Genomic DNA, 17776 nt, shown 5'->3' with positions numbered 1-17776 from the left:
CCCCTTAGACTTAAGAGGCATTCACGAATTGAGTGCGAAAGCTATTTTATTTTTCTCTGTTTATCAGGTACTACAGACAGAGATCTGGAAGAGCTGACTCTGGTGAGAATCCTCACCCTTAGCTGGCTTCTGCCCGTTTTCCATCCACAGGCTATGCGTGGGGGTTAAAGCAGAGGGTATGGCTCTGGTATCTACCAGAATTTGCCAAGGGTTTTCTTTAACTGTGATTTTAGTTTCCCTTAGCTGTTTAAGGGAATAATATAGCAGTTTGCCAGAAAATTCCTGAGTGTCATCAACTCTGGGAGGGGTCCGTAAGGAGGTTCTCCGTTGACGGTAGATTCAGGGTTATCTGTAAGGCCACTGACTTGGTGGACTTGCGCTCATGGTCTTGTAATCTCTTTAGAGTGGAAAGATAATGTAGAGAGAGGATAAATGATTGAATGCTTTAAAGGAGGAAGGAGAGGAGAAGTAGGAATTGCATCCATCTTTCATTTCAGGTGCCTCTTGTGTTGTGTGTGTGTGATTTTTTTTTGCAATGAAGCTATTTTAGAATCTTGAAGCGTTTTTGAAGCCTTCAGCTTACCTATTAAAATAGGTATCTCATTCTGTTTGTTTAATTTGGGAACACAATTTTTAAGTGCACTTCTTAAATGATCTCAGCTAATTGGAACATTCCTCAGAATGGCCATTGTAATTTCCCTCCCTGAGGGCTGGCAGCAGTTTTGTAGGACCCTTAACCACAAATGGAGTTCAACCCACATTTCTGTCCAGCCATATTTTAAGAACCCCAACCTGACAGTTACTAAGTTCTCAGGACACAAAACAATGATCTTGTCTAATTCTAGGGGGTTTGGGGGTAAGATTTTTTCATTTTTGTAAATATTTATAATTTCCAGGACCATAGCAATTAGATGTCAAATAAGCAGATTTAAGTATCCCATTCTTTTTCAGCTAAGCCTTTGGATCTCTTGGAGCCAAACTAATACCTGAGGAAGATGTGCCACTGGAGTGGAGATTGTGTGATGTTTTAGAGCGAACGTCATTGCATAGAGATTTTCTTGAGGTTGGCAGGTGACCTAGAGTCAATCTAACCTGTTCTGAGACCAACTTATCCTAACCCAGGAGTCTTCTTAGAGTTAGGTGGCAAACACTCTAACAACTTTTAAGTGCTCAACCCATGCCCACCACGTTTTGTGGCCTTTTATCTTCCAAGATTCCCAGAAGCAATATAGCCTTTACTTAGTGGACCCAGTTCAGCTTAACCTCGACCCAGTCTGATCCCATATCCAGTCCAGTTCTTAAGTCTGACCTGTCTCATCTTGGACCTGGTCCAGTTTTTAAATTGAATCCAATCCATTCCAAACCAATCAGCACTTCCCAATGTGAAACCTAGGGAGTGGGGAGAGGACTGAACTAGTGGACCCCAAAGAATGGGGATTGCAGACTGATTGCAAACAAATTGGGAAATACAGCTGCCACCAGCGCTTCCCAACATGGAATATCGGGAAGAATTCCAAACAAATGTGGAACTGCAGACTAAACTACCAGCAGTTCCCAAAGTAGAATCTGGGGGCAGAATTAAGGCCTGGGGTTTCTAATCAAATAGGGAACTGACTAGAAATTCAATTAGATCAGGAGCTTCACAAAGAGAGTGGAGCCTAGAATCCAGAGAAACTTACCCACAGCCCTCTGAAATGGCGGAATGGTGGAAATGGCGAGCAAGACTGAACTCAAAGGGTTCTCAGGTTACCACTCCTGTTTTTCTTTTCCTCTCTGAAGCTATCAGAAGTTTGCTTCTTATGTTTGCCACCGCCGCCACCAAAACTGCTTTTAAAAATTCAGCTGAGTAAATATGAAGATCTAATTGGCTTTATTCAATGATTCATGAATCAGGCAGCATCCCATCTGGCAAATGGAAAGGAGTTTCAAAGAGCTATACAAACAAAATGGGAGACTTTTATAGGCAAAGGGGTGGGAACAATGGAAGAGTTGATTATCTCATCTTCCTTTGGGGACAGAAAGGGGTCTATCAGGTGGATTACTTCACCATCCCTTAAACCAGATTGACTGGTTTAAGATTACATTCCTGGGAGAGGTTGAAACTGCAATTACATTAGGTACTAAGTCTTGGTTTGCTGAAGTGGGGCTTAGCACAAGTGACTCAATTTGGGGCCTATTTTTTCTTTTTTTATCACTATATATTAGAGAATGTCTTTATGACCTTGCAATAAGGAATTGTTTCAAAGCCCAAAAAGTTCAAAATATAAAGAGATTGCTAAATTTAATTTACAAATTAAATTCTATTTGTTGGCCAAAAACCTTTGTAAAGAAAATAAAAAGCAAAGCACTAGGAAAAGATCTACAACATATTAAAGTGGAAAATTATTAGAATATATAAAGAACTGCAAATGAAAGCCAGACAATCCCTCCAAATCGATAAAAGACAGACATTAAAACAAAGGCTAAATAAAAATGACCATAGCATATAAGAAGATACACAATCTTATTAATAGGTAACTGCCAATTAAAACTCCAATGTAAGCCCAAGTTTTACTCAATGTGACTTCTTACACATCGCTGGGAAGAGTATTAATTTGTATAATCTTCCAGGAGGAAAAAAATAGTTGTCCTTGTAAAGGGCAAATGATATTATTGGCTGTCTTTTCAATAGAGTTTGGGGCATTGGCTAGCATAAGAGTAGGAAAACTTGCTCTGCAACGGGCCAGATAGTTAATGTTTTAGACTGTTCACATATATTTCTGTTGCATATCTTCTTTTTTTTCTTTTTTACAACCCCTTAAAAAGTATCTTAGCTTGTGGGCTCCATAAAAGCAGGCTACTGACCACTACTGAATTTGTCCAGTCAGCTATAGTTTGCAGATCCCTGGCTAGCAGATCTCTCAGGATTATCTGACTTTATTGGGGTGTATACCTCAGGTTGACTTTCTATTGACCATACTATTTTGCAACTGTGAAAAGGTAACCTTTATTGGAAACTGATAGCAATGCAAATGTACTTGTGTGGGAATTTGTGGGAAAACGACAGCAATGGAAATGATTCTTGTTGAAAATAATGCAAATAAATCTTTTCCTGCAAAGACACTAATGATTTCCATTGAAAAGATAACCCCAAACATTACATTTCGTTGGCCTAGGCCAATAAAAGTTTGACAGGCCAATATAGTGTTGGAAAAAAACTACACTTTAGCAAACCATTTTGGAAAACATTTGCATTATCTGGAAAGTTGAAAAGGCACACAATTTACAATCCAGCAATTCTCCCTTCAGATACATATTCTAGAAGAAAGCCTGCACATGTGCACCTGGAGATATGAGCAAGACTTCACCACAGCATTATCTATAAGAATCCTGAAAAATAACTAGAAACAACACAAAATTCCATTGATGGCAGAAGGGGTAAAATATTGTAATACATCCATAACATGGAATACTAGTAGAACACTACACAGAATGCAAAATAAGCAACTGCAGCTAAACAAATCAATATGGATGATTCAGAAAAATGATGTTGAGTGAAAAAGCAAGCAAATCCTGTGCAGGATTGCATAGATTCAAAGAAAACAAAAGATATGATGCTTATGTAATCAAGGAAGCCATAGTTTAGTGGGTAAGAGAAACACGAATAAGCATGGACACTAGAACACGGTAATTTTCATAACTGAGTTATATATAAAGTTCATTTGCTATGTGATAGGCAACTTTTTACCACTGGGCATATCAGAATACTTCATCACATAACATATCTTTTATTTGGTTTGAGGAATTTGTTAGGTAGAGGAGAGGACAAAAACATTCAAGACAGAGAGAACATAGAGAACATTCTCCGTGTCTTGAATATTGTATGACATACATTGTAATATTTTAATGACTTCAAACGGTTTAGCATTGCTGAAGGCTAAAAGGCATGGGGAGGAAGAACAGATGGGGAGCAGTTTCTTGCGAAAAGACTGAAGAGGTAGGGACCAGATAATGAAGGAATTTGTACCTGATGCAAACTGTTTACACTTTGTTGCATGCAATAGAAAATCATGGTGGAATTCATGCAAGGGAGCAATAAAGTCAGCCTTGTACATGAGAATGCCCAGCCTGCATTGATGGTCATGGAAATCATGGACAACAGGGCAAAAAGGTAGGCAGACATCTGCTAGAAAGCTACTACAATGAAGGGTGCCTGGGTGGCTCAGTTGGTTAAGCATCCGGCTTTGGGTCAGGTCATGATCTCATGGTTCATGGTTCAAGCCCTGTGTCAGGCTCTGCGCTGGCAGCTCAGAGCCTGGAGCCTGCTTCGGAGTCGGTGTCTCCCTCTCTCTCTGCCCTTCCTCGCTCACACTCTCTCTCTGAAAAATAAATAAACATTTAAAAAAAAGGCTAGTTCAATGATTTTTTTAAGTTTATTTTTTATTTTGAGAGACAAAGAGAGCAACAGGAGAGGGGCAGAGAGAGAGGGAGGGAGAGAATTTCAAACAGGCTTCACACTGTCAGTGCTGAGCCTGACACAGGGTCCATCTCATGAATTGTGAGATCACAATCTGAGAAGAAATCAAAAGTCAGACACAAGTGACTGAGCCACCCAGGCACGCCAGCTAGTACAATGATTCTTATAAGAGGTGTTTTTAAAATAACTGAATGATCTAAGGCAATTCAAGATTAAAGAATCCATAGGATTTAGTGATTTTTTAATATTGAGGGTAGGAAAGAAGCAGGAATCTAGAGGGACTCCTGCATTTGGGCAACCAGGTGGGTCTGTCACTTCACAGAGCGAGGGATCATTTAGTGGTGAGCTGTGGATAGGATGTTGGACATCTCGTTGAAATTGTAGCATTTCTGTCATGTGATAGAATGTTTGTTGCTTCCAACAGTCCAGCAAAACATCTAAATATCTGTTATGTGACACATGCAATAATTATCTGCGATGATGGGACAAATGAAACTCAGAAACATTGTAACTTCAGGTTTCACTCCCCAAGCAGTTTTTTGATTGACCATAACTGACGGACTGAAAATTAAATTTCAAAACGTGGAATTGAGCCTATTCTCTGGCTAAACTGTTCCATGTGCTCTGATATTGCAGGGCAGGAAAGTCCCTACGGGGACCCGCTGCACTTTCCCCTCACATGAGGACGTGACTAAGCTCAATTACGGAACCATGCTCATCCCCCAGCCACGTTCCCAAGCAGCTCTGAAATTCCCGCATTGACAACGTATAAAGGGGAAGAGTGGAGATTCTACGGCACAGCTTGTGTGGACACTGGGCATTCACAAACCTGGAACTAATTCTAGCTTGGAGGGAGGGCTGTCTGTGGCAGGCACGTCGAGGCTGCCCATCACCACATGCTAAGGAACATGTGCATCTGATTCACTGCCATTAGACCTCTCTGATGCATTTCCTGTGGACATCTGTGGCAAGAGCAGGGAATTGAGTAGTACATCACAGCAGCGACAGGAAGAACCCAGATTGGGGACAGCTGTTCAGCCTTGGCACAGTTTACCTTTAAATCTCTGGTTCTTTCTGATTCTGACCTTGAATGGGGTTGCTGATTACAAACAGTCAAAACTAGGACAAGCAAGATAAAGAAAAGAAGTGTGGCTTCTAAGCAACCTCTGAGTGGGAAACTTTGCATCTTACCTTGATATAATCATATTGTAAATGTAATCAATTCCCAGCTTCTCTTGGATCCATAGTTTCCCAGAAAAATTGCCAAATGAAATAGAAATATCTTGATTTTAGACTCGTGTTTTCTGCTTTATGCCTTAGCAATTCATTTGCAAAGATAAAGTTTATCTTTAACCCCATCATTCTTAATCCTTTCCATCAGATAGACATTCTTACCAGTTCAGATTATTGCATTTCCTTACATTCTTTAAGTCCAAATGAAGTCTTTAAAATTCACCCTGATCTGTACGTGCAGATGTATGCACATAGAGGCTTTTAGTGTATATTTTTATTATAATGTTTACAATTTCTGAAAGCCAAATCCTAAGGAAAACTCACTGCTGTAACTAATTGTTATGACTCTTTTCAATGTTAAAAAAAAATCCCTTCAAGTACAGTGACTTGGGAATACTTCACAATAGTTTGCTCTGTGCACATTAATACGCTATAACTTTCTAAGTTAGGCCAGAAAAATTAAAGAAATGAAAGTAGGATCCATTTGACAAGGGCAAAATTTGTGTAATTGAAAGCTCCAAAAATATTAAATAATGTGGTCTGTCTTGTTTTTGCTCCTATCAGACTAATTGTATTATTATAGATGAGTTGTTTGTTACCCTAGCCCACCTGTGATATCTAATGGCTATTGGTAGAGGCTGCAGTTATATTCCCAAGGGAAACTAATCTCTTCCTGTTCCCTCTGATTATGCCCATTTCCTGCTGCTTCTGGAGCTGGGTAGGGAGGCAGATCCCAATAAGGTATTTCTGCTGGGATCGTCTGACATCACAAAGATAAGGGATAGGTTTAGTCACATTCTTGCTAAATTAAGCCAGTATCAGGGTATTAAAATAGCTGAAGGTAATGGAGCCTACCCCTAGTCTGTTAAACTGACAGTATTGCTTTTTACTCATTTGAAACTCAATGAGTTTCTTTCTGCTAAGGAATTCGGGGTCAGATTAATTTCTCTAGTAACTCTTTGAAGTAGGTGCTAATAAAATTAAAAAAAAAAAAAGGTTTCCCCATAAAGTACCATAAAGTACAATTTTTCTCCTCCTCTAATATCTCCAGTAAATTGCTAAGGCACAATTTCACATTCTAGCAGGGAGTGACTAGTATTTCTCTAAAGTCTCAAAGAAAAAGGGTCAGGTTAGTACTCTTCAATCACAAGGATGCTCTTCTTCTCCCCAAATCAGTCATTTGTGGGTTCACCCTTTTCCTGGGCCCGGAAAAGCCTCTCTTAATGCTGAGCTGTCCCCCTCTCATTAATCCTCTCACCTGGTTACTGAAAACCTTCTTTAATTCTCTCCATTATTTCTAGCCCTGTGACCTTTTAAAGACTTTCATATATTTCGTGAACTTTCACTTCTCAGTTCCACAACACTGTGCTAACACTGGCCTCTCCCATCCTCTTTTTCCTCTGTGTCTACTGAACAAAGCATCTTTGCTTCTCCTTTCATCTCTTTACCATTTCTTCCTTGTTTTTATCCATCCTTCTTTACGGTTCCTTGAGGCCCATGATCTTGTGGCCTTCATGTTTGTTGATAACAAACCTTCATCAATTAGTCCCGTGTGTTTCCTGAATGGCAGACTCACGTTTCCTTCCATTTGCAGGACACTGCACATTCGCATGCTTCTGGGACCCGGCAAATTTTACACAACCAGCATTGCCCAAGTTCATCTAGGTTTCATACGTCCAAGTGGTCTTTCATGACTTCTTTAATACTGTCCATATAGTTAAGTTCCCAAGTCCTAGCAATTTTTATCTCTACAGGATCTCTTGACTCCTTTCTTTACATTCCATTCCCAAAGCCAACATTAGCCAGCATGAATTCTCTTCTCTTATTTTTCCTGAATTATTATATTAATATTTTAACTGTTATCCTTACAAAAAGTATAATTTCATCTTTTTTTGATCCCATTTCATTGTTCACTTTAGTCCGTGGTTGATTGGTAGATGAGGCAAGGAAGAATTGTCCCCAATAAGTTTGAGAAGAAACATAGCCTTGCTGATACCTTGCTTTTGGATTTCTAGCCTTGAGCTGGGAGAAAATACATTTCTGTTGTTTTAAGGACCAGTGGTGGTACTTTGTTAAAGCAGCCCTAGGCAACTAATACTGACATCTAGGAGATCATTACATAGATTAAGGGGGAAAATCTTCCAGGTATAGGTAACAGTATGTTCAAAGGTGTAGAAAAGTACAATAGTGCCCAGAGGAATCCCATCAAAGCAAGTGAGTTGTTTAAAGTCAAAGGGATCTGTGTAGTTCAATGAATAATAAATACACAAACAAACAGTGTGTGGTGTTTCTTATTATTTCACACAATGAGTATGTGCCTCAGAATGAATAAAAGAAATGAGACACTAACCTTAGCCTCTTTTTTTCTTTTCCTTAGCCTATCTCTTAGGCCTCTCATCATTGAGTATTTTGCCAATTGGAGGATTAACACAGTTGTGCCATATACTTTAAAAAATAAATAACATCGTTCCTAAACATGAGCCAAACACTATATTTGGTTCTCAACCAAAGAAACAGGTACCTATTCCAATATATTGGCTAAACACTGGATATATTTTAATTCCTGACAGGTCTTTTACAGATTTCTAATTTGGCACCTTCTTGATGTGTTTTCATGGATAATTTTGGTTCTAAATAATTTTTGTCTGCCTGCTGATTTGAGGCTCTAGAGCTCCTTAGTAAGATTCAGCTTTACTGTAAAACGTTATATGATGCCCAATTTTCTGTTTCTGAAAGACCTCAAAGTTGGTCACTCATGATTGGGGAAATGCAAGTCAAAACGACATTGAGATATCACCTCACATCTGTCAAAATGGCTAAAATAAAAAAAAATAAGAAACAACAAGTGTTGGTGAGGATGTGGAGAAAAAGGTACCCTCTTGCACTATTGGTAGTAATGCAAATTGGTGCAGCCACAGTTAAAAGCAGTATGGAGGTTCCCTAAAAAATTAAAAAATAGAACCACCCTACAATCCAGTAGGGTGGATTACACATTACTGTGTATTTACCCCCAAAACACAAAAACACTAATTCAAAGGAATACATGCACCCTGCTGTTTATAGCAACATTATTTACAATAGCCAAATTATAGAAGCAGCCCATCGACTGATGGATAAAGAAGATGTGGTATATATAAATAATGGAATATTATTCAGCCATAAAAAAGAATGAAATCTTGCCATTTGCAACAACATGGATGGAGCTAGAGAGTGTAATGCTAAGTGAAATGTCAGTCAGAGAAAAACAAATACCAAATGACCTCACTCATATGTGGAATTTAGTGAACAAAACAGGTGAGCAAAGGGAAAGAAAAGAGAGGGAGAGACAAACCAAGAAACAGACTCTTAACTATAGAGAACAAACTGATAGTTACTAGAGGAGAGGTGGTAGGAGGATGGGTAAAGTAGGCCATGGAGATTAAAGAGTACACTTGTCATGATGAGCACCAGGTGACATATGGAATTAAAAAAAAAAATCTCAAAGTTAGAGGGTAGGGTGTAATTCATCAACAGATGGGAAATTTTTATTTTCTTTACCAAGCCAGTGAAATTCTGAGACAGTTTAACAAATCTTTTTTTTTTCTTTTCCAGCATAAAAAGAATTGCCACATATATTGGATAACTACATATATTCATCCACATTATATAATATATGCACGTGTATGTGTTGTGTGTGTGTGTGTGTGTGTGTGTGTGTGTGTGTGTATGTGTGTGCATGCATACATACAGTAGGGAAACTGAGATGAAGAGAAACCAAGGAATTCTTTGAAGTTGTAGAACTGATAAAGGGAAATTGTAGGATATTAATTTATATATTCTAACTTCAAATTTAATATTTTTCTGACTTGAGTATGATGATTATTCTCTATATATGTGATTTTCCAGCACAGAGGTCCTCAATGGGGAAAATTTTGCTTTTCGGGCAATATTTGGCAATGTCTGAAGACATTTCACTTGTCCCACTGTGGGTCGGACATTGGGGGTGCTGGTGGCAGCTGGTGGACAGAGGCCCAGATCTGAACATCTTACAATATACAGCACATCCCCTCAGAAATAGAGTTATCTAGTCCAAAATGCCAGTAGAGCCAGGATTAGAAAATTGTGATCAAGCATAACGGCTAATAATGAATATTACTACCATATGCTAAGAAATAAATTATTCCTAAGCAACTTTTCTTTACCCTTGAAATATCCCTGATTAATTACATAGTATTCTCACTTTACAAATAGGGAAACTAAAATGGAGAGATTAATTTGCCTCAGCAGGTGATGGGGCTAAAACTCAAACACAGATATTATTGTTGCTGAGGACTTTACTTTTAACACTACATTCTAACCAGCTCACTGTCGGGAAGGTCATCATATGATAAAACATGATTCCAAATAACTTTCAGTTAAGGATTATTTTATGCTTTGGTTGCCTTTGCCTGACAACAACTATTGTATTGTATTGTATTGTATTGTATTGTATTATATAAGACAATGATGTGGTGTAAAATTTGCTGAAATCAATTTTCGTTGGCAGAACAAAATCAATCATACAAAGAACACAGGATCATGTTATCCTGTCTGAAAAATAAATGTTTGTGCCTGATTTATACCTCGGAGAAGTAGAAATGTAATTTTAAAATCCTTTTACCTCCTTTAAGATAAAATTTATAAGGTACTTCTGTGATCACCTAGCAACTTTTAGCCAGCTATATTATTGTTGAGAATTTTTTTTTGAGAAAAAGAATTTTTTTAATGACCAAGAGACCTTAGGGAATTTGAATTAAAAAGTGGTCATCAGTAATAGCGGGCTGCCTAATTCAGAACAACATTCCCACTGTGAACAACGGAAAAACAAAGGAAGATAACATGATGAAATAGTGAAAAAGCAGGGGTCAAGATCTGGAGAAAGAGGTAACCTAGAAAGTGAGTCCTCAATTCAGGGCCCTAGAGGAAAACTCTAGGGAAAAGGATCAATTCTTGATGAGGTCTGAGAGCCTGAGACGGCAGTACTTTGACAATTTTGTACAGCAAGAAAGACACAGTGGAGGCTAGAGCCTGCCAAAAGAAGGAAACTAGTGAACCCCTCAGTGCTTTGGATTTAGACCCCAAAGGATATACCTTAAAGAGGAGGATGTACTGAAAACAATCTGTCCCTTCTAAGATACTTTTTTACTTACATACTGTTTTCACCTTGGGACATCTTTTTTCACATAGGCTATATGCAAAGTTATCCTTTGATAAGGCATATCTCAGACAAAGTTGTGAAAGATTCAGAGTGAAAGATTCACACCCCCCCAACCCACTTATTGTCATCAGGACCTTTGGACTTCCCCTCCAGTACAGCCATTAGTTCTGGCTCTCTGGGAGGGACCTGAGGGCTCTAGAATCATGGAACGTTACAGCTGGAAAAAAAATCTTAGATTATTTTGTTCAGACCCCTCATTTTACAAATGAGCAAACTAAGGACCAGAGAGGCCAGCATACTTGCCCTAAATTACTGCACTAAGGAATAAATACCTGTTGTAAAACTTAGTAAACCATCATAACCATAAGTATTTCACCTAACACATTAAGAAAGCTTCTAGCAAAAGAAAAGGACTTTAATAATGGGGTTTTAGCTTGCAGCCGGCCCAAAGGGACATCTGCAGATCACAGAGACTGTCTCACATATATGAAATTATATAATTTTGCTGCAACTTCTCAGAACATCATTTTTGTCTCCAGCCTCTCAAAGGGCAGGTATAAAGGTCTATTCTTGAAGTCAGTAACCTATGATCTAATGGCCCAATGTAATTTTAGGTGGCACACAAAGTATTTGTGACCACATTCTTCTACCCTTATCCTTATAATTCAAGAGAGCCGTAAACAGATTAACAGCTCCTGCTTGGACACTCTGGGTCTAGTCTCCTAAGCCCAAATCTATTCAACAACATTTCTACTCAATTCTTATATTGTTAAAAATTTTTTTCATTTTATTTTCTTGTGTTTACTACACTAGGTGTGAATAATAATAATTTTTGCTTCTTTTTTGTTGAATTTTGTTCTTTTTTATTGAATTTGTTACATATAAATGTTCATTTACCTAGAATTTCAGAATTATAGAAATAGCTTTTACCATTGATATATCTTTGATTTTCTTGGATAAAACCTACATTGGTCATTGGTTTTATATATATATATAGATAAATATTTCTATATATATATATTTCTATATATATATATATATAGATAAATATTTCTATATATATATTATTTCTATATATATATAGAAATAATAATTTCTATATATATATATATAAATCCCAAGATTCTGGGATCATGAGTCAGACGCTCAACTGACTGAGCCACCCAGGCACCTCTATATTTTTCTTTTTTAATCATTTAATATACTTTTGATTTAAACTTGCTAGCAATTTATCACAGATGGTGGCATCTTCATTCATAAAAGACATAGGCCTTTAGCTTCTGTTCTCTATGGGAGGTAGGCAAGGTAATAGTTAATAGCTTGTCTTCTAGAACCAAGTTACTTGGGTTCCATCTCAAGCCCACCATTTATTAATTGTGGGATCTTAACCTCTCTGTGTATAAGTTTTCTTATCTGTAAAAGGTGATAATAGTATCTATTTCATAAGCATTTTGTGAGAGTTAAAAGAATTTATATTCTTGGAACACTTACAGTAGTCCTTTTTATACAAAAAGCTCTTTATAAGCATTAACGTCTTTCTGGCCACATCTTAACGTCATTCTGGCCAGGTTTTGCTATCAATATGCTAACCTCATAAAACACACTTGGAAGTGATCCTTCTTTTTCTATGATCTGGAAACACTTAAAAGGCAGCATAATTATCTATTCCTTGGGGATTTGAAATAACTCAGTTATGAAATCACCCAAAACCTGTACCCTTTGGCAGGGGGTGGGGATAGTGCTTTGACAAATTCACATTTTCTTTATCTTCTTGGTGTAGTTTTTTGGATATGGGTAGTTTACTGGAAAATTACACTTGCTATTTGAAAATATTAAGATTTTTCAAATGTATCAATATATGGGTTTTGTTTTTAATCTTTTCTTAATGAAACTTAAAATATATGTATTCATTTGTGGCATTTTCAGAGTCAGGTTATGGTTTGGTTATCAACTTATTCTTTATTTGTTCCTTTTTTCCATTTAATTCTGATGTCATCTTTTAATATTACTTTCATTTTTTGGGTTTTTCTAACTTATGTTAAATGCTTTAGTTTGTTCTTTGGTACAATGTTGTCAAACTGCTTTAAAAGTACGAAGAAATAGTTAAGAGATGTTTCTTCTCTTTTTCTTTTTTCTTTAATTTTCTTTTAATGTTTATTTATTTATTTATTTATGTTTTATTTTTTAATGTTGATTTTTGAGAGAGAGAGAGAGAGAGAGAGAGAGAGAGAGTAGGAGTCGGGGAGGGGTGCAGGGAGAGAGAGAGGAAGATGCAGAATCCTTAACAGGCTCCAGGCTCTGAGCTGTCAGCACAGAGCCTGATGCGGGGCTCAAACTCGTGAACTGCGAGATCATGACCTGAGTTAAAGTCAGGCACTCAACCATCTAAGCCATCCAGGCGCCCCTGATCTTATTTATTTATTTATTTATAAATATAATTTATTGTCAAATTGGCTAACATACAGTGTGTAAAGTGTGCTCTTGGTTTTTGGGGTAGATTCCTAAGATTCATTGTTTACACATGAAAACAGTGGTCATCCCAACAAGTGCCCTCCTCAATGCCCATCACCCATTTTCCCCTCTCCCCCACCCCCCCCATCAGCCCCCAGTTTGTCCTCTGTATTTAAGAGTCTCTTATGGTTTGCCTCCCTCCCTCTCTGTAGCTATTTTTTTTTCCCCTTCCCTTCCCCCATGGTCTTCTGTTAAGCTTCTCAAGATCCACATATGAGTGAAAACATATGATATCTGTCTTTCTCTGACTGACTTATTTCACTCAGCGTAATACCTTCTAGTTCCATCCACGGTGCTGAAAATGGCATGATTTCATTCTTTCACATTGCCAAGTAGTATTCCATTGTATACATAAACCACATCTTCTTTATCCATTCATCAGTTGATGGACATTTGGTCTCTTTCCATAATTTGACTAATGTTGAAAGTGCTGCTATAAAACATCGGGGCACATGTGCCCCTATGAATCAGCACTCCTGTATCCTTTGGATAAGTTCCTAGTAGTGCTATTGTGGGGTTGTAGGGTAGTTTTATTTTTATTTTTATTATTATTTTTTTAAAGTTTATTTAAGAAAGAGACAGAACGTGAGCTGGGGAGGGGCAGAGAGAGAGGGGGACACAGAATCTGAAGCAGGCTCCAGGTTCTGAGCCATCAGCACAGAGCCCGATGCGGGGCTTGAACCCACAAACTGCGAGATCATGACCTGAGCTGAAGTCAGATGCTCAACCAACCGAGCCACCCAGGCACTCTGGGTAGTTCTATTTTTAATTTTTTGAGGAACCTCTAAAACTGTTTTCCAGAGTGGCTGTACCAGTGCACATTCCCACCAACAGTGCAAGAAGGTTCCCATTTCTCCACATCCTTGCCAGCATTTGTTGTTTCCTGGGTTGTTAATACTAGCCACTCTGACAGGTGTGAGGTGGTATCTCATTGTGGTTTTGATTTGTATTTTCCTGATAATGAGTGACATTGAGCATCTTTTCATGTGTCTGTTGGCCTTCTGGATGTCTTCTTTGGAAAAATGTCTATTCATGTCTTCTGCCTATTTCTTCACTGGAATATTTGTTTTTCAGGTGTTGAATTTGGTAAGTTCTTTATAGATTTTGGATACTAACTCTTTATCTGATAAGCCATTTGCTGGCAAATATCTTCTCCCATTCCTTTGGTTGCCTTTTAGTTTTGTTGATTGTTTCCTTTGCAGTGCAGAAACTTTTATCTTGATGAGCTCCCAATAGTTCATTTTTGCTTTTAATTCCTTTGCTTTTGGAGATTTGTCGAGTAAGAAATTGCTGCAGCTGAGGTCAAAGAGGTTGTTGCCTGTTTTCTCCTCTAGGGTTTTGATGGTTTCCTGTCTCATATTTAGGTTTCATATTTCATCCATTTTGAGTTTATTTTTGTGCATGGTGTAAGAAAGTGGTTTAGTTTCATTCTTCTGCATGTTGCTGTCCAGTTTTCCCAGCACCATTCGCTAAAGAGACGCTCTTTTTTCTATTGGATACTCTTTCCAGCTTTGTCAAAGATTAGTTGGCCATTAATGTTTATTTATTTTTGAGAGAGAGACAGAGAGTGAGTGGGAGAGGGGCAGAGAGTGAGGGAGACACAGAATCCGAAGCAGGATCCAGGTTCTGAGCAAGCTTTGAGTACAGAGCCCAACGTGGGACCCAAACCCATGAACCGTGAGATCATAACCTGAGTCGAAGTCAGACACTTAACCGACTGAGCCACCTGGGCACCCTTCTTTCTCTTTTTCTAACACAAGCACACTATATTTATATGTTATTTGTTATGATTACATTCTCACTAATTAGTTAATTGATTCATTCACAAATATTTATTTAGAACTAGACATTGTCCAGGGTGCTGGAAGTGAGTGTAGGGCAGTGAACAGTAAACAAAATGGGCATTGCCTTCAACAAGAATAAATGCAGTGATTAAATGTGCTCTGAGAACAGGGGGATGCTTTTCCTCTTTCTTGGATTCGAACTGATAGAATTCTACTGCCTAACCCTTGAGATCAATTATGATCAGGAGTCTTTATTTAAAATTTTGACAATTTTAGCTTAACTGTACACATGTATTATTATTATTATTATTTATAGGGATTTATACTTTTTTTTAAATCAACTTCCTATTGATACATCTTAGAATATATGATAGCTAAGTAAGTTGGTATCCTCTGTTGTTCAGTATGTTTCCCATGGGCTTTCCAGAGCAAGATGGTAAAAAAAAAAAAAGTTATATCATAGACCCCTCTTTCTCTAAAAATTAAAAAATTGAAAATAAGTTTAAAACAGCAATTGCAAACATGCATGAAAGAAAATATTAGTGTAGTAGTAGGAGTCAAACAAATAAATACTTAACCAAGCCAGGGAAAGAGAGGTAGAATGTAACAGGCATTGTGAAGATTCCTTCCCTCATCCCTCCTGTAAGCCATTGGGGGAAAGATGAATTATATCCTAAACAGTATCATTGATCCTTACCCTTTCACTGTTCCCTTCCCCTCTCACACAGTCATTACAGTTCGAAAACAAAGGAATGAATAAAGACGTCAGCTTGGGAAGAACTCCCAAACCCTTTGAGAGTATGAAATATAAACAGCTATCTATCAGCACACCAGAGGCAGGCAAGTCCACTAGGGCTTACCCAGCGAGAGGTGAGCTGAGTAGAGAAGTCTGAAAAGGTATAATAATCAGCCAAATTAATTGGCCTTTTATTTTTTTTTAAGTTTATTTATTTTGGGGGTGTATGTGGGAGGGGCAGAGGGAGAGAGAAAGAATCCCAAGAGGGCTCCATGCCGTCAGCACAAAGCCTAAGGTAGGGCTTGAACTCACATACCATGAGATCGTGACCTGAGCCAAAACCAAGAGTCTGATGCTCAACTGCCTGAGCCACCCCTAATTGGTCTTTTAAAACAGTTTAGGGATCTAGTAAAAAGGATGCCAAATGATAAAATAAAATCATCTTAGGGAAGAGGCACTTGGAGAACTGCAGGTGAAAGCCTATCGATTTTATTTTCTACAAACCAATGTCTTATAGTTAAAAACAAAAAATACCTGAGTGGGAGGAGACTGAATTAAGCTAAAAAAATATGGTAAGGGAATTGAAGATCTGGGATTACTATCTGAAGTTGCTGAATGGAGAAAAATGAGCTATATCCTAAGAGTAGTTCCATTTAAAAAATTCTTAAAAAAGAAATAAAGCAACAAAAAACAAAACCCCCCAAATCTGTGGCCTGACTACAATGAGTAAACTAAGGCCCTGAACTCCTTAAAAAAAAGGCAAACCACTTTTTTATTATACTTTTTGTATAACATACATTTAGAAAAACGCATAAATCACAAGTATACATCTCTGAATTTTCGCAAAGTTAAGACACCTGCACAATTGCACCAAAAAGTGAAACCTTGCTAGTGCCTCCGAGATCCCCCTGGACCCATTACTAGTCATTCCCTATTTGTCCCAGAAGTACCCATTATTCAAACTTCTCATCCCACAGGTTAGTTTTTTAACTGTTTATAAATGGAGAATTCACGCAATAGACTTTGTATTACTTTGGGCTGTCAGGGAAAAAAAAACGGCAAGACTTAGTGGCTAAACAACAGAAATGTACTTTCTCATTTCTGGAGGCTGGGAGTCCCAGATCAAGTTTCAGTCAATTCAGTTTCACGGCAGGGAGCTCTCTTCCTGGCTTGCAGACAGTTGTCTTTTTGCTGTGCCTTCACATGGCGGAGAGAAAGCAAGTTCTCTGGTGTGTCCTCTTAGAAGGGCACTGATCCTATCAGATTGTGGCCCCATACTCATAACCTCTGTAATCTTCATTTTCTCCTAAGACCCGAATGCAGCCACAATGGGGGTTAGGGCTTCAATTTATGTTTTGAGTGGACACATTTAATCCGTAACAGATTCTCTCTTTTTTGCTCAACATTGTTTGTAATTTCTGTGTATTCATTCTTATTACTATATGGCATTTCATTGTGTGAGCATATCACATTTCCCCCCATTTTACAGTTGAGATATTTGAACAGTTTCTTGTTTGGAAATGCTATGAGCATATTTTATATGTCTTTTAGTGAACGTATGAATACATTTGGCAAAAAAAAGAATGTAATACTCATGTTCATTATATATTTAAGAGTTGAATTGCTGGGTAATGGAGTATACATATGACTCAGGTTTAGTAGATGGATACTGCCAAACAATTTTGCAAGATAGTTGAAGTAGTTTATGTTAGCAATTTATGAGATTTCTGTTTACTTTAGATCCTTGCCAATTCATTCATTGTCATTTTAGCCATATGTTTATTGGCCAAAAGATACTCATTGAAGTCTTTAGTCCATTCTCAAGTATAGTGAATTTCTAACAATGAGAGAGCACATAGGCAAGATCATCTGTCTGTGAT

This window comes from Lynx rufus, unplaced genomic scaffold (genome assembly GCF_022079265.1).
Source record: "Lynx rufus isolate CCGP_SWC_20201006 ecotype Redwood Valley unplaced genomic scaffold, mLynRuf1.p SCAF_5, whole genome shotgun sequence".
NCBI lineage: Eukaryota > Metazoa > Chordata > Mammalia > Carnivora > Felidae > Lynx > Lynx rufus.
The sequence above is the reverse complement of the archived record's forward strand: the minus strand, read 5'-3'. Positions refer to the sequence as shown.